Genomic DNA, 13705 nt, shown 5'->3' with positions numbered 1-13705 from the left:
TTAAATGCCCTGCACTCGCCTGACTATGTAGTCAATCACATTGGCTCAATCCAGATATGGCGGAGAACCTGTTATCTAACGTTATTCCCCAGTTACTTTTGTTTGGTGGGTATTTTGATTTTCTAGTGATGGTGTTCCACTTAGTTTTTAACAACGTTGGGTTTATGGCATTTCCCCTTTTTGTATAAAAGAAGTCCAACGTTAATGGCACAATTTCTGTTGATCTTCGCTGAGGGGGGTATATATTAGCTAGGATGTTTGGTAGGGCTTCGGGGTCTGAGAGGTGCAAGACCACGCAGTCCCCCCTGAACTTTTTAGAGCCACCTCCGATCCATTCAACCCTTCTAGCTTTTACTATTTCTTGTGCCAGTTGGTCCCCACCTCCAGGCTTAAAAGCCATGTTCTTGGATAGCCAATGGAGTGACTTATTTATCAATGAGGGGCTGTTCTCCTCTTGTCCTGGTTCTAATTGAGGGACATTTGCTAGGACCAGAATTAGTGGGGAAGCTTCTACTATTAGTTCTACAGGACCTCTATCCAAATTCTCTATCTCGTTAGTGGTTCTGGTAGCAGGTCCTGCTAGGCCCTCAACCCTCAGGGCTGAATTTATAGTTCCTATCCCTTCTCCCCCTGAGCCAGGTTGGTGCGTGGTGTTTTGAGTAGTGTTTGTGGCACTATCTGGGCAGACTAGGGCTTTTGTGTTTTTTGGGTCTATCGTTGTCGAATTTATATGTGCTGGCCTAGAAGTTTCTATTGAAATTTGTTGCAGAAGCGATCCCAATCTGGTGACCTCTGCTGTGAGCGAATCTATTTTACTTAGAAGTGGTTTAGTGATCACTTTGATTTTATTATCTATAGCGTTTAGTAGCTTTTTGAATTGGTCATCATCTAGGTGGGTTCCACCTCCCCCTTTATTCTCAATTTCATCATCATGTTTATCTTCCGGAGCAGCCTCAAGACCTTTTTTCCCCGATCTAAGTCCGCCCCTTTTTGAAATATTTTTACCCTTGTTTTTCGTTATTCTAGGGGCTGGCACCGGTGTGGGGGCTTTCTCCTCTAGGGTATTACTTTCCACATCTATAGTGCAGTCGGGGGTTGTTTCATTAATTTCAACTAATAGTTGGGTCAATGAGTTGGTGTCAGGTATTTGAAAGACCTCATTGCTAATGTCAAGGGATGAGACTGGTGGTGGTGTATTGCCGATAAGCATATCCGGAGAATAACTGAGACCCAGTGAAGACCTCCTATCTTGGTTGATTTTGACAACTTTCTGTACCATATAATTTTCAATTGTATTGATTGGGGCGGAGGATGCTTTGGGATTAGTCATGATAGTATCAGTAGAGGCAGTCTTTGGGGTGTCAAACAGTATGATGGTTCCACCTGATGCAGTAATAATGGGGTGACAGCACTTACTTGGATCAAATTGAGCAGCGTTCTTGGTCCTGCTCCTGCCTCTTCGTGCCGATGAGGGCCGTAGAGGGCCCGCCCTTTGCCCGGGCTTCGCCCCGGGCGTCCCGCTCGCGTCCCGCGAAGCGGGTAGCTGCGGCGCTTATGAGCGCCTCCTGGCGCCTTCGCGTCGTCAGAAACGCGCGCCGCCGCATAGGCTGCCGGGAGTTGTGGTCCCGGAGCGGCGGCGCGTGGAGTCAGCTGTTTGTAGACTCTTGGCGGTGGCGGCGTGCTGCAGGACTTCCTCGCTGCCTCAAAGACTCCTGGCGGTGGCGGCAACCTTCCGGTAAGTCACTCCTTGTCTCCCCCCGCTCCGCCGGTAGCTGCGGCGCTTATGAGCGCCTCCTGGCGCCTTCGCGTCGTCAGAAACGCGCGCCGCCGCGTAGGCTGCCGGGAGTTGTGGTCCCGGAGCGGCGGCGCGTGGAGTCAGCTGTTTGTAGACTCTTGGCGGTGGCGGCGTGCTGCAGGACTTCCTCGCTGCCTCAAAGACTCCTGGCGGTGGCGGCAACCTTCCGGTAAGTCACTCCTTGTCTCCCCCCGCTCCGCCGGTAGCTGCGGCGCTTATGAGCGCCTCCTGGCGCCTTCGCGTCGTCAGAAACGCGCGCCGCCGCGTAGGCTGCCGGGAGTTGTGGTCCCGGAGCGGCGGCGCGTGGAGTCAGCTGTTTGTAGACTCTTGGCGGTGGCGGCGTGCTGCAGGACTTCCTCGCTGCCTCAAAGACTCCTGGCGGTGGCGGCAACCTTCCGGTAAGTCACTCCTTGTCTCCAGTTAACATGCGCCAGTTAACATAAATCTGCCCCATAGTGCACAGACTCCATCAACCTTTTTTTAGAAAGTGTTCCTTTATTCCCATCTTCTTGTTCTTTTAAAAAAAATCTGTTCTTACATGTATCCAACATACTTTGGGGCTTATTATCAAGGACACTGTTAAAATTATCGCCGTTTTAGCGGCAGGAAACTGCTGCTAAAACCTGCAATAATGGAGTGATAATATACCCTTGAGAATTCCAATAGAAGCCCTTGTTCACACCAGAACATGAGCTTCTATGGGTATTCACAAGGCATATTATCAAGCCCATTATCACCGCTTTAGCTGCAGTTTCCTGCCGCTAAAGCGGCAAAAAATTTAGCAGCCTTTCTTGATAATATGCCCCTTTGTCTCGGATGTATGACGTTACAACGCATGCTTTTACCATGCATGCCTTTACGACAAGGTTTTTACAACGCATGCCTTTATAACGCATAGTGCTTTGGGGCGCTGGATAGTGAATAGTTTAATTTACTATTCCAACTCCAGTCCCCGTGGATAGTAGGGAAGGTGTTGGATAGTAAATTAAACCTATTCCCTATCCTAAGCGCCCCCCAGCGCAATGCGTTGTAATAGTTTGCGTTGTAAAAGTTGCGTTGTAAAGGCACTGCGTTGTAAAAGTTGCGTTGTAAAGGATGTTTCCCCTTTGTCTCCTATGTAGTAGTATTTTTATGTCCTCACTCGGGCAGAGTTCCACCCCGAGAGTGGACATATAGATACTACATGCAAAAACCCTTTGTGGATTCCCAAAGTCTTAAACTTAGACTTTTAGTTGAGATTTGGATCAAACATCTAAATTTACCCTTGTGAATCGGGTCCATTGCATTTGCAAAGCCAAATATCACTGTTCCAACATTTTGCTAGTACATGCAAGAACTTGTGCACTTAGTTGAATTTAGTTACGCAAATAGTGTGAATCAGATCCTGGGTGTTAGACTCCTTTATACACTTTAGCCTTCGTTTTTAACATTTACTAGTGTTTTTTTATCTACAGATGTTATTAACAAAGTGATATTATTTGCACTTAATTCACCTTCCTAGAAAGCAGCGTTCTCTTTTTCTATGCTTTATACCCACATTTAAAGAAGAAATAAAGTATTGGTAGATTATTTCTTATGACAACATTATTGTTTATTCAAGTGTACGTGATAGCGTATAGCAACTGCTGCATTATGGGTATAGTGTTACATATTTATTGCGGTCTACCATTATCTCTGCGTTGTGAAAATTATTTAAACATGTACATGTCTTAAGGGGTTTTTAACTTTGTACATAAACTTTGACAATAAATAATTACTTCTATAGGTACAATCAAATATAGGTAAGAGCTGATCCATTGAGAAAATACTCTTTGGAAAGTGAAGCCAGTTACAGACCAGTGAGTTATAAAAAATGTTTTTCTTATTACAGGGGCTGTGCCAGTAATGAAGACCATAATTAAACCTAACATCATTTCCATACACAGCATGATCGAATAATGTTTAATTTGTTGATTGCATCAGTTCAAAGAACAGACCATCTCAAATAAATTTCTAATAACGGAGCCAGCAATGTTCCAACTCAGCTCGGCCTGCACTTTAATTACATGCCCATCACATAGCCTACTCTTCAACGGATTGGATAAGTAGTGTTGAATTGTAATATAGTAAGACAGCTACAACTGATAACTTCAGTATGAGAAATGATACCTACAGAAACCCTATTGTCAGCATCTTCTGCACTTCAACTTACAGAAAATGAGGCACTGCTTAAAACAAATAAAAAATTATATATATATATATATATAAATGCAATCTCTGAAACCCGTTTGTGTCCTTAGTTCTTCGATCCGGCAGAAAGGAGAAAACAAATTAATACTAGCGCCCTCCCATGAAGCGCAACCAAGGACCCTTTCGCCACAAGCGGCCACGAAGACATGGGGCATTTTGAATTTAGTCGAGGCATCGAACATATTCGTGACCCGCCACCCACTTATCAGGCATCAGGAAGCTGCTGTTGTACGGCGGGCCGAGACTGCTGGGCGAGGCGCTTGAAACACACTTGCGTCTCCGAACCTGTAATCCTGAGGTGTGTGGCTAGAAAGAAGGGGACAGAAGACATCTACTGCTAGAAACATCGCGGCGGCTCTCCTGTGCAGTGGACCGATGGTATGCAGCATTATGGGACTAGTAGTCCTCAACACTGGCGCAACCTGACGTTTTCATTGCAAGTGAGGCTCCTGGACAATGTTAGGAGGAGCCCATTTAACAACGTGCAACAAGAGAGCACGCAATTTGACTTCACATCTGAGGAAGGCACAAGCCGAAACCGGTCATGTACTGAAGCCAATAAATGCAATCTCTGAAACCCGTTTGTGTCCTTGGTTCTTCGATCCGGCAGGAAGGAGAAAACAAATTAATACTAGCGCCCTCCCATGAATCGCAACCAAGGACCCTTTCGCCACAAGCGGCCACGAAGACATGGGGCATTTTGAATTTAGTCGAGGCATCGAACATATTCGTGACCCGCCACCCACTTATCAGGCATCAGGAAGCTGCTGTTGTACGGCGGGCCGAGACTGCTGGGCGAGGCGCTTGAAACACACTTGCGTCTCCGAACCTGTAATCCTGAGGTGTGTGGCTAGAAAGAAGGGGACAGAAGACATCTACTGCTAGAAACATCGCGGCGGCTCTCCTGTGCAGTGGACCGATGGTATGCAGCATTATGGGACTAGTAGTCCTCAACACTGACGCAACCTGACGTTTTCATTGCAAGTGAGGCTCCTGGACAATGTTAGGAGGAGCCCATTTAACAACGTGCAACAAGAGAGCACGCAATTTGACTTCACATCTGAGGAAGGCACAAGCCGAAACCGGTCATGTACTGAAGCCAATAAATGCAATCTCTGAAACCCGTTTGTGTCCTTGGTTCTTCGATCCGGCAGGAAGGAGAAAACAAATTAATACTAGCGCCCTCCCATGAAGCGCAACCAAGGACCCTTTCGCCACAAGCGGCCACGAAGACATGGGGCATTTTGAATTTAGTCGAGGCATCGAACATATTCGTGACCCGCCACCCACTTATCAGGCATCAGGAAGCTGCTGTTGTACGGCGGGCCAAGACTGCTGGGCGAGGCGCTTGAAACACACTTGCGTCTCCGAACCTGTAATCCTGAGGTGTGTGGCTAGAAAGAAGGGGACAGAAGACATCTACTGCTAGAAACATCGCGGCGGCTCTCCTGTGCAGTGGACCGATGGTATGCAGCATTATGGGACTAGTAGTCCTCAACACTGGCGCAACCTGACGTTTTCATTGCAAGTGAGGCTCCTGGACAATGTTAGGAGGAGCCCATTTAACAACGTGCAACAAGAGAGCACGCAATTTGACTTCACATCTGAGGAAGGCACAAGCCGAAACCGGTCATGTACTGAAGCCAATAAATGCAATCTCTGAAACCCGTTTGTGTCCTTGGTTCTTCGATCCGGCAGGAAGGAGAAAACAAATTAATAAATATATATATATATATATATATATATATATATATATATATATATATATATATATATATATATATATATTCACTGAAAAAAACAAAGGTTATATGGACATTATAGTTAGGCTCCCATTTTACTCGTATTAGTTAGCTGAGATAACTATAACTTACGCCCCCGAATGCACTGCTTATGACCTCACATATTGCATCACTCTTGCCCTTATCAGTGACATCCCTGGTGACATCACAAGTGACATCACTGATGACATCATCCAGTGACTGTGATTGTTTTACAAATGTTAATGAGTGTTCAACATATATACGAAGTTAAGTGGCTGTAGCAGTGCCTGTATGGGTGAGTGAGTGAGTGTGTATGTATGAGACTATACATGAGTGAATGGGTTTGTGAGTTTTGGTATGGGTGACCGACTGGGTGTCAGTGGGTGGATAAATAAGTGAGTGGTTGTTTGAGTATCTGTATGATTGAGTGGCTGTAAATGGTGAATTAGAGGGTGCATGAGTGGTTGAATGGGTGTCTGAGCAGGTATATAAGTGTCTGCATGGGTGAGTGACAGGGTATATGAGTGGCTGTGTGGGTGTGTGAATGGGTGTGTAAGTGGGTGTTTGGATTTGTAGGTGGGTGTATGGATTTGTAGGTGGGTGTATGAGTGAGTGGGTGTATGAGTGGCTGTGTGGGTGCGCAAATGGATCTGTGAGTGGCTGTATGGGTGAGTAAGTGAGTGTGAGAGAAGTTGTATGGTGTGCTTGTCTCAGTGACTATATGTGAGTGAGTACATGTGTTAGTATACATATTTATGAGAAACTGATTAGGTGTGTGAGTACCTTTATGGGTGAGTAAGTGGCTGTGTGAGTGAATGCATAGGTGTGTGAGTAGTTGTATGGCTGACTGATTCAGTGTACGAGTGGCTGTATGACTGGGTGTGTAAATGTCTATGTCTACATGACTGGATTTGTGAGATGCTGTATTGGTGAGTAGGTGCATAAGTGGCTGTATATATGAATTAGTGGATGCATTAGTTGCTGTATGGGTGAGTTGATGTGTGAGTGACTGTATAGATCAGTGAGTAATTGTATGAGTGTTTGAATGGTTGTCAGCGATTGTGTGGGAGTCGGTGTATGCCATGTTGTATGGGGTGTTAGTGGGTATTTGTGAGTGGTTCTGTGGATGATGTCGTGAGTGATGTTATTTAGGCTGTCAGTGATGTCACTGACCATGTCATGAGTAATTTAATACGTGAGGTCATAAGCAGTGCATTGCAGGGGCATAAGTTAGCTAGCTCAGCTAACTATTACTGCTGAATTTCACTGTTTTTGTAGAAGAGAAATTTGAGCCTAACAATAACGTCCCTGTAACCTTTGTTTTTTTAGGGAATTTCTATTTCCTAACTAGTGGAGAAAGGGGGTTGGGACTCCCAGGAGCTCTCAGCAACACCGCTGTGTGGGATTTACTGGAGGTAACAGCAGGGCTTGTGGTCCCCAAGGACCCTCAGCATCCAAGGGACTTCATCCCCTAATCAGAGGCGCACCAGGAAGCGCGTTTGCAGAGTGGTGTAAAAATGGGGGTGTGCCTTCTACTAGCTCCCAGCAATCCCTCTGTGTCCTGCCTTTTTCTTTTTTAATTGTTATTATGGGAGGGGGGCTGTGCAGACCCCTCCATGGGCCGATTTCAACCCCAGGGACCCCATCCCACAGCTCCTGGCCTCTATTCTTAGTGCCCCTAGTGCACCCAGTGAACTGTGTTGGGGACCGCAGGGAGCCTAAAGGCACCCACTCTGTCAGAGCAATATTTTCAGTAATTTCTCTATAACTAACTACCGATGACCACCAGTAGGTAATATGTATTATATATATTACATAACTTTATTTTAGATTTTTGATCTCCATAATCCATTTTTTGTATATGTAAGTGTTGTCTGTGTCTCACAGGTCTAAAAACATACGGGAGGAGAAGTGGTCTAGTCATTTAAGGACAGATTACAATGACGGCAGGATGTGTCCTGCCATCTCGTTTTTTGGCAGTCCAACTGCGGCCTCCGCAGTCCTTCTGTCGGATTACGATCTGTGCTGAGACAGAAGGCCATTGATTTTTCTGTTGCTTTTTTCTGTTGCCACTTCGGGAGAGGTAGAGGCAGCCAAACTTCTTCCTGCGCTGATCATGTAGCCTAATTGCTAGTGCGGTCAACCTCAAATCTGGGGAAACCAGAGTCTCAGCAATGACGCTCAACATCTCGTGATTCTGAGCAAATCACAGAATCTCCCTGTGCCTAACAAAAGTGAATGTGTCCTCATGTAACAACTGGTGCTCATGTAAAGCGCTCTGATACAAGTTTGTGCTATATAAAACTTCGGGGGGAAAAAAAGAATCATGAGAAGCGTTCCGCTGACCTTTTCCTGGCAGGGACACTGCCACACAAGAGTCAGCCGAAAAGCTGGCCATGAGGCAAAAACATTGGCTCGGGGCAAATGTGACTGGCGCTCATGTTTTTCCCTCTGATGCTTTTGGGTCAGGTACATGCATTGTTTCACTTGCACAACGTAATGCAAGGAAGCAGAGTGTCTGACTGGAAGGCACTGTGGCGTGGTTGGCAATGGCTTCTGGCTCATGATCAGAGCCAAAGTGTGCTGCTGCCGTGACTCCGCTGCCTACACACCACCAGCCAAGCAAGAAGCTCATGATACGGGGGGATACTGCGGGCTACCCGGTGATTTCTGGATCACCACTGCGGCTGGCTGTCAGTAAAACCATTAAAGTCGTGATCAGCCTTTAAGTTGCTGACACACCTTCAGCGCGGCGCAGATTCCTGTGCTGTGCTGAACGTTCTAATGAGACAATGGGCTCATGACGGAACGGTTCCGTCATGAGCACAGGCCAACCGACGCTCATGACGGAACCGTTCCGTCAATAGCATTGAAGGAGAACAGGGCTCCAACGCTGATTTTTGTAGTTGACCAAAACAATCTTGGTTCACATCCTGGTTATTATCGTCTGGTTTTATTTACCTGTCAAGTACCATTCTGGTCAAACTACTGGAGATGGCAGGACAATTTATTTCCCTCCCGCTGTATGCAGAAGCCTATTGTGACATAATTTATTGAACTATTCTACCCATCATCGAAAGTAGAAGGTGGTCATCTGCTGAACCTTCGTAGTAATATATAGTCCAAGGAGAACCCCACAATTGACCCACACAAACGCATGAATCATGAGATAAAAAAAAGTCTGATTCCGAAGTAGGGGTGTGCACATTTTTGCCTGATTTGCTTTTGCATAATTATGTGGAATTTCAAGAAAACTATGTAAAATGACCCTTAATTACGTGAAATGCAAACCCACCATTAGCGTTGTATGTGATGCATTTTATAGTAAAAAAAAATGAGTGCAAAGACACAAGAGTGCAAGCCTCAGCCACTCGTGCTCTGCCCATTCATGTTGTCTCAGAGCGCGCGCAGTATATTTTTCTGCGAATGGTTATATGTCCAGGCATAAGGTTCGGAATTTCACATGAGACGTGTGATGTGAAATATCTGAAATTATGCAACTTATGTCACTTTTTTTTTACTTCATCCAGATTTACACTGGAGTGAACTTCAGTAGTTTTTGTAGCTCAATTACTCTCTGCAGGTGAATTAAAAAAGTGAGTGGCTTTCGACATTTTCACAATTCGCTAAATACCTCTGTGCAAAAACTAAATAATATCACTCGAAAAAGATGATATATGTACTTCATATATGTGCATATTTGCACGGATATTTTCAGTGTGCATTTACACCTACTTTTAAATGTAAACACTGAGGGCTAGATCTACAAGGAAGTGCCACAGCGCGGCAACGCAAACCCTTTGGCTGCGCCACGCTGTGGTACTTCCGAAGCACAGGAATGCAACATATTTTCAATAATATGCCGCTTTCCTGTGCTTCCCCCTGCGCTGGCGCACAAACTACAGAAATGCACCGGCAGAGGCACCCTTGCACCATACAGCACCTTGCACCATACAGCACCTTCCTGCACAAAAACAATCACTACAGGCATTTTCCTCCTTCAATGCGTGCTGTAGAATGCAGCACGCTTTGAAAGTGGGAAAAACGAGGAGAAATTAAAACATTTCTCCTTGCTGCGCCCTGCTATGCCTCCCCAGGGGAGGTGTAGCAAAAACAAGCATTTCCAGATTTACAATTCCTCGTAAATCTGGAAATGTGTCTCGTTCCATGGGTGTTGCGTGGGAACACCCACAGCAACACCCATGGAACGCCCCTTCCACGCAAAGTGCTGCGTGTGAAGGGGCCATTTTTACAAGGAGAGGAAAAGTCACGCAGTGTGGCTTTTCCTCTCCTTGTAAATATGGAGAAGTGAATTGTGCCTCCACTACGTCACAAAAAGTGACGTACTGGGGGCGCAGGGGGCTTGTAAATCTGGCCCTGGATTTGTACAGCCCTCCCATTTCAAAACCTATCGTGCTTGAGCAATCTATGTAATCCAGCGTCTAGTGCCTCTTGGATTACTAGGGATGCATGGAATGGATACTGTGAATGTGGCACTGTGGGCCCTTGACAGCTGAAGCACTGATCTACCATTTCTTTCCATCCCTTGCAGAGACTTTAATCACGTGGTAAACAGATGCTGCAGAATTTTGTTTACCCGTTATCCGTCATCTCTGAAGACTGCAGTAAAGTGACAGTGTGTTCAGGACTTTTAGTTTAACAGTGAGAGATTTATCTTTAATAGAATATTGACAAAACAGCACAAAATGACATTTGGTGTTGACTTCTTATCCTCGCAGCTGCAGTTTCGCTCTTCCTAAAAGCTTTATTTGCTGGTGTGTTGCCTGCTACTCTATTTCATATGGAAAAGTTGAAGAATTTTATGAACTATCTGATTAAAGTACTTCAATCTGAATGCAGATTAAAAGTCGCAGCACCTAAAAGAACTCTACCGATGAATATTTATATACTATACCCGGAATATGAATGCACTTTAAATCTCCTGTGCTAGACGAGGCCATGGGTTTTTATCCTATTTGGCTCCCTCTTTTATTAAAATGTTCTCTTGCATATTTACACTCCTGCAATAACTGTTGCTTGAAAGCCAAACACAATGAAACAAATCTCACGGATGCCCTGCCTCTCTGATCCCACTGCTCCAGAAGATTTATTTCTCTATCAAGTATTCATTTAAGAATGAGTCTTTTGTATTCTAGCTGCATAATTTTCTGCACAGCGGATCTATCCATTTTGCAGTTATTCATTCGACATGGAAAATCATTCTGTCTGTTTGTTGTGTGGGACTGTACATATTTAATTCTTTGAGTCTGGACTGATCTTTGTTGTGAATGCTTCATTCTAAGTGTGGGATTTGCGATGATTAAAGTTCACAATGAGTGTATTACAGTGTATTAAGGTACTACATATACATATAATTTAGTCTCGATTCTTTTGCATAGCAACGAAATGTGCGGAGAAAGGACTTCACCCAGTTGTTAAAAAACAGGAACTGATGAGTCAATAGTTGAAATTAATCAAAAATAATCAAATTATATAATATTTGGTCAACCTTTGTAAATGGGGGAGGTCACCTTTTTTGACCATCTGAGGCTTTGCAGAAGATCCCTTCTTTGCTTCATTAAATTGATGTCTACATTTTAAGTGGATTAAAAGGGGGAAAAGGACACATGGAATCCAACTATCACTGAACATATCAATAAAACGAGGAAGTAATCAAAGGCAATACAAATAATGGGCTTATTTAAAATCCCCTTGTGCTGCGGGTGTGCCACGCTGCGTGACGCGCTGGCAGTGCAACCTACTGTGTGATATTTAGAAGCACTGCGTGGCTTTACGTGTGCTTGTAAATATCACCCTTTTTCATGAAACACTTTGCGTGTTAGGGGCGTGACATGGGTGTTGCTGTGAATGATCAACACCCATGCCTACCAATGCATTTCTAGATTTATGAGCAATCATAAACCTGGAAATGCATCAGACTGCTACACCACTCCAGGGGTGGCATAGTGAGGCGCAACGAGGGGAAATTTTTCATTTCTCCTTGTTTTTTTTCCTATTTCAATGTCTTCTTCATTCTACTGCAAGCATTGGTAGAGTAAAGCACCTCAATTGATTGTTTTGATGCAGAAAGATACGACATCTTGTAAATATTTTGCATCTCTATGCTTCAAAAAGAAGGCAGCGCAGCACAGCAAAATGACTTATGGCACCGCGCAGCGTACGTTTCTCATAAAGAGCACCCTAAATACAAAATTCCTCTTTCTTGAGCGTTTAACCGGCAGCCAACGTTCAACGCTCAAGAAAGAACATTTTTGTATATAGCTGTCTATCCCTAATGATTTCGCTATTATGCTACAAATTGGAAAGTTGTGATTCAAGATTTGGTGACTTGCAATAGTAAAATTGATACAGCAAGAATTTAATTGACTTTTTGCTAATATTTTGAATTTTTCTTTGTTAAACAAATTTATGAATTGACGTTTATACTGATCAGGTGAAAGGTTGGTGGGATGGATAGGCTCGCTGATATTAGATAGTGTTAGGTTGCAGGGAAAGGGATTTAGGGCCAGATGTACTAACGTTTCTTGCGGGTGCAAATGGGTTTTAGACTCGTTTGCGACCTCATAAACCGTGTGGCCCATGTACTTATCCTATTTTGTGAGTCGCAAATCATTTTGCGACTCACAAAATAGGATTAGCGACTCCCTATTAGGAAGGGGCATTCCATGGGCGTCCTCCCTAATACCCACCCCAGAAGCTGTGTATGATGGTTTGTGACTGCAATTACAGTAGCAAAACAGTCGCAGCTTACCACCCTTCACATAAGGGTGGTAAATCCCTCTTTGTGAGTGGCTCTCAAAATATTTTTTAAGGGCTGGCAGTGGTCTTAGGGACCAATGCCTGCCCTTAAAAAATTAAACTGAAAAGTTTTTTTTTTTTTTTTAAATTCATCCTATTTTCCTTTAAGGAAAACGGGCTGCATTTACAAAAAAAACTACTTTATTTAAAAGCATTCCCAGACATGGTGGTATGCTGACCCCAGCAGGCCGCCATTCCTGGGAGTACCAGCCATTCCTAATGGGTTCACAAATTTCGACAGCCTCATTAATATGCACGAGACATGCAATTTGTGACGCCATTGGGAATCGCAAACAGTGCCCCAGGCACTGTTGTGCATCCTAATTTGCAAGTCGCAAATTGCGATTCGCAAATTGGTGGGGTAAGCATCTGGCACTCAAAGAGGAGAGTTTGTGATCTATGAAATGATGTATCAGCCAATTGCAGAGTTACTATAAGAAGAATTGAGGCAGGTAGGCATGAGACTGAGAGGAGGCTGTGCTCAGAAATAAATGGTGTGCAGTGGATGGAAGGTAAGAAGAGGGTCAATCTGAAGAAACAAATCAGAGGAATCAAGTGAGAGTAAATCAATGCCATTTTTTCCTGCACTGTTTAGGAGTATAGTGGGAGAAGGATTTCTGATTTAGCAAGTACTCAGAGAATGAAAGCTAACTTTATACAGACTGTTTCATTTCCAGAACGACAGCTTAAACATGTGATTCCAACCTTACACATCATTTTATCATTAAGAGCCCTAGATATTGCAAAAAAGTGTGATGCTGATTTAAAGCGGTTCACTGCCGCTGAACCAATTTGATTATAAAAAACTATACAACTATTCCTCAACGTACGCTCCCTACACCGTCACGCGGTAGAGATCTGGGACGTGATCGACACCCTCTCCCCCAATGTAGGCGTCTTCACTGAAACCTGGACAAACGTCACCTTTGGCCCTGACATAGCCACTGCCATCCCCGATGGCTACAAGATCCAGAAAAAAGACCGACCCACCGCCCAGGAGAAGGACTCGCCATTGCACACAAGACCTTCCTCCGACTCTCTACCTCCAGCACAAGTGATCCCCACTCCATCACAGAACACCTCCACTTCCAGATCCAGA

Source organism: Lissotriton vulgaris, chromosome 3_2 (assembly GCF_964263255.1).
Source record: "Lissotriton vulgaris chromosome 3_2, aLisVul1.2, whole genome shotgun sequence".
Taxonomy (NCBI): domain Eukaryota; kingdom Metazoa; phylum Chordata; class Amphibia; order Caudata; family Salamandridae; genus Lissotriton; species Lissotriton vulgaris.
Note: the sequence above shows the minus strand (reverse complement) of the source record.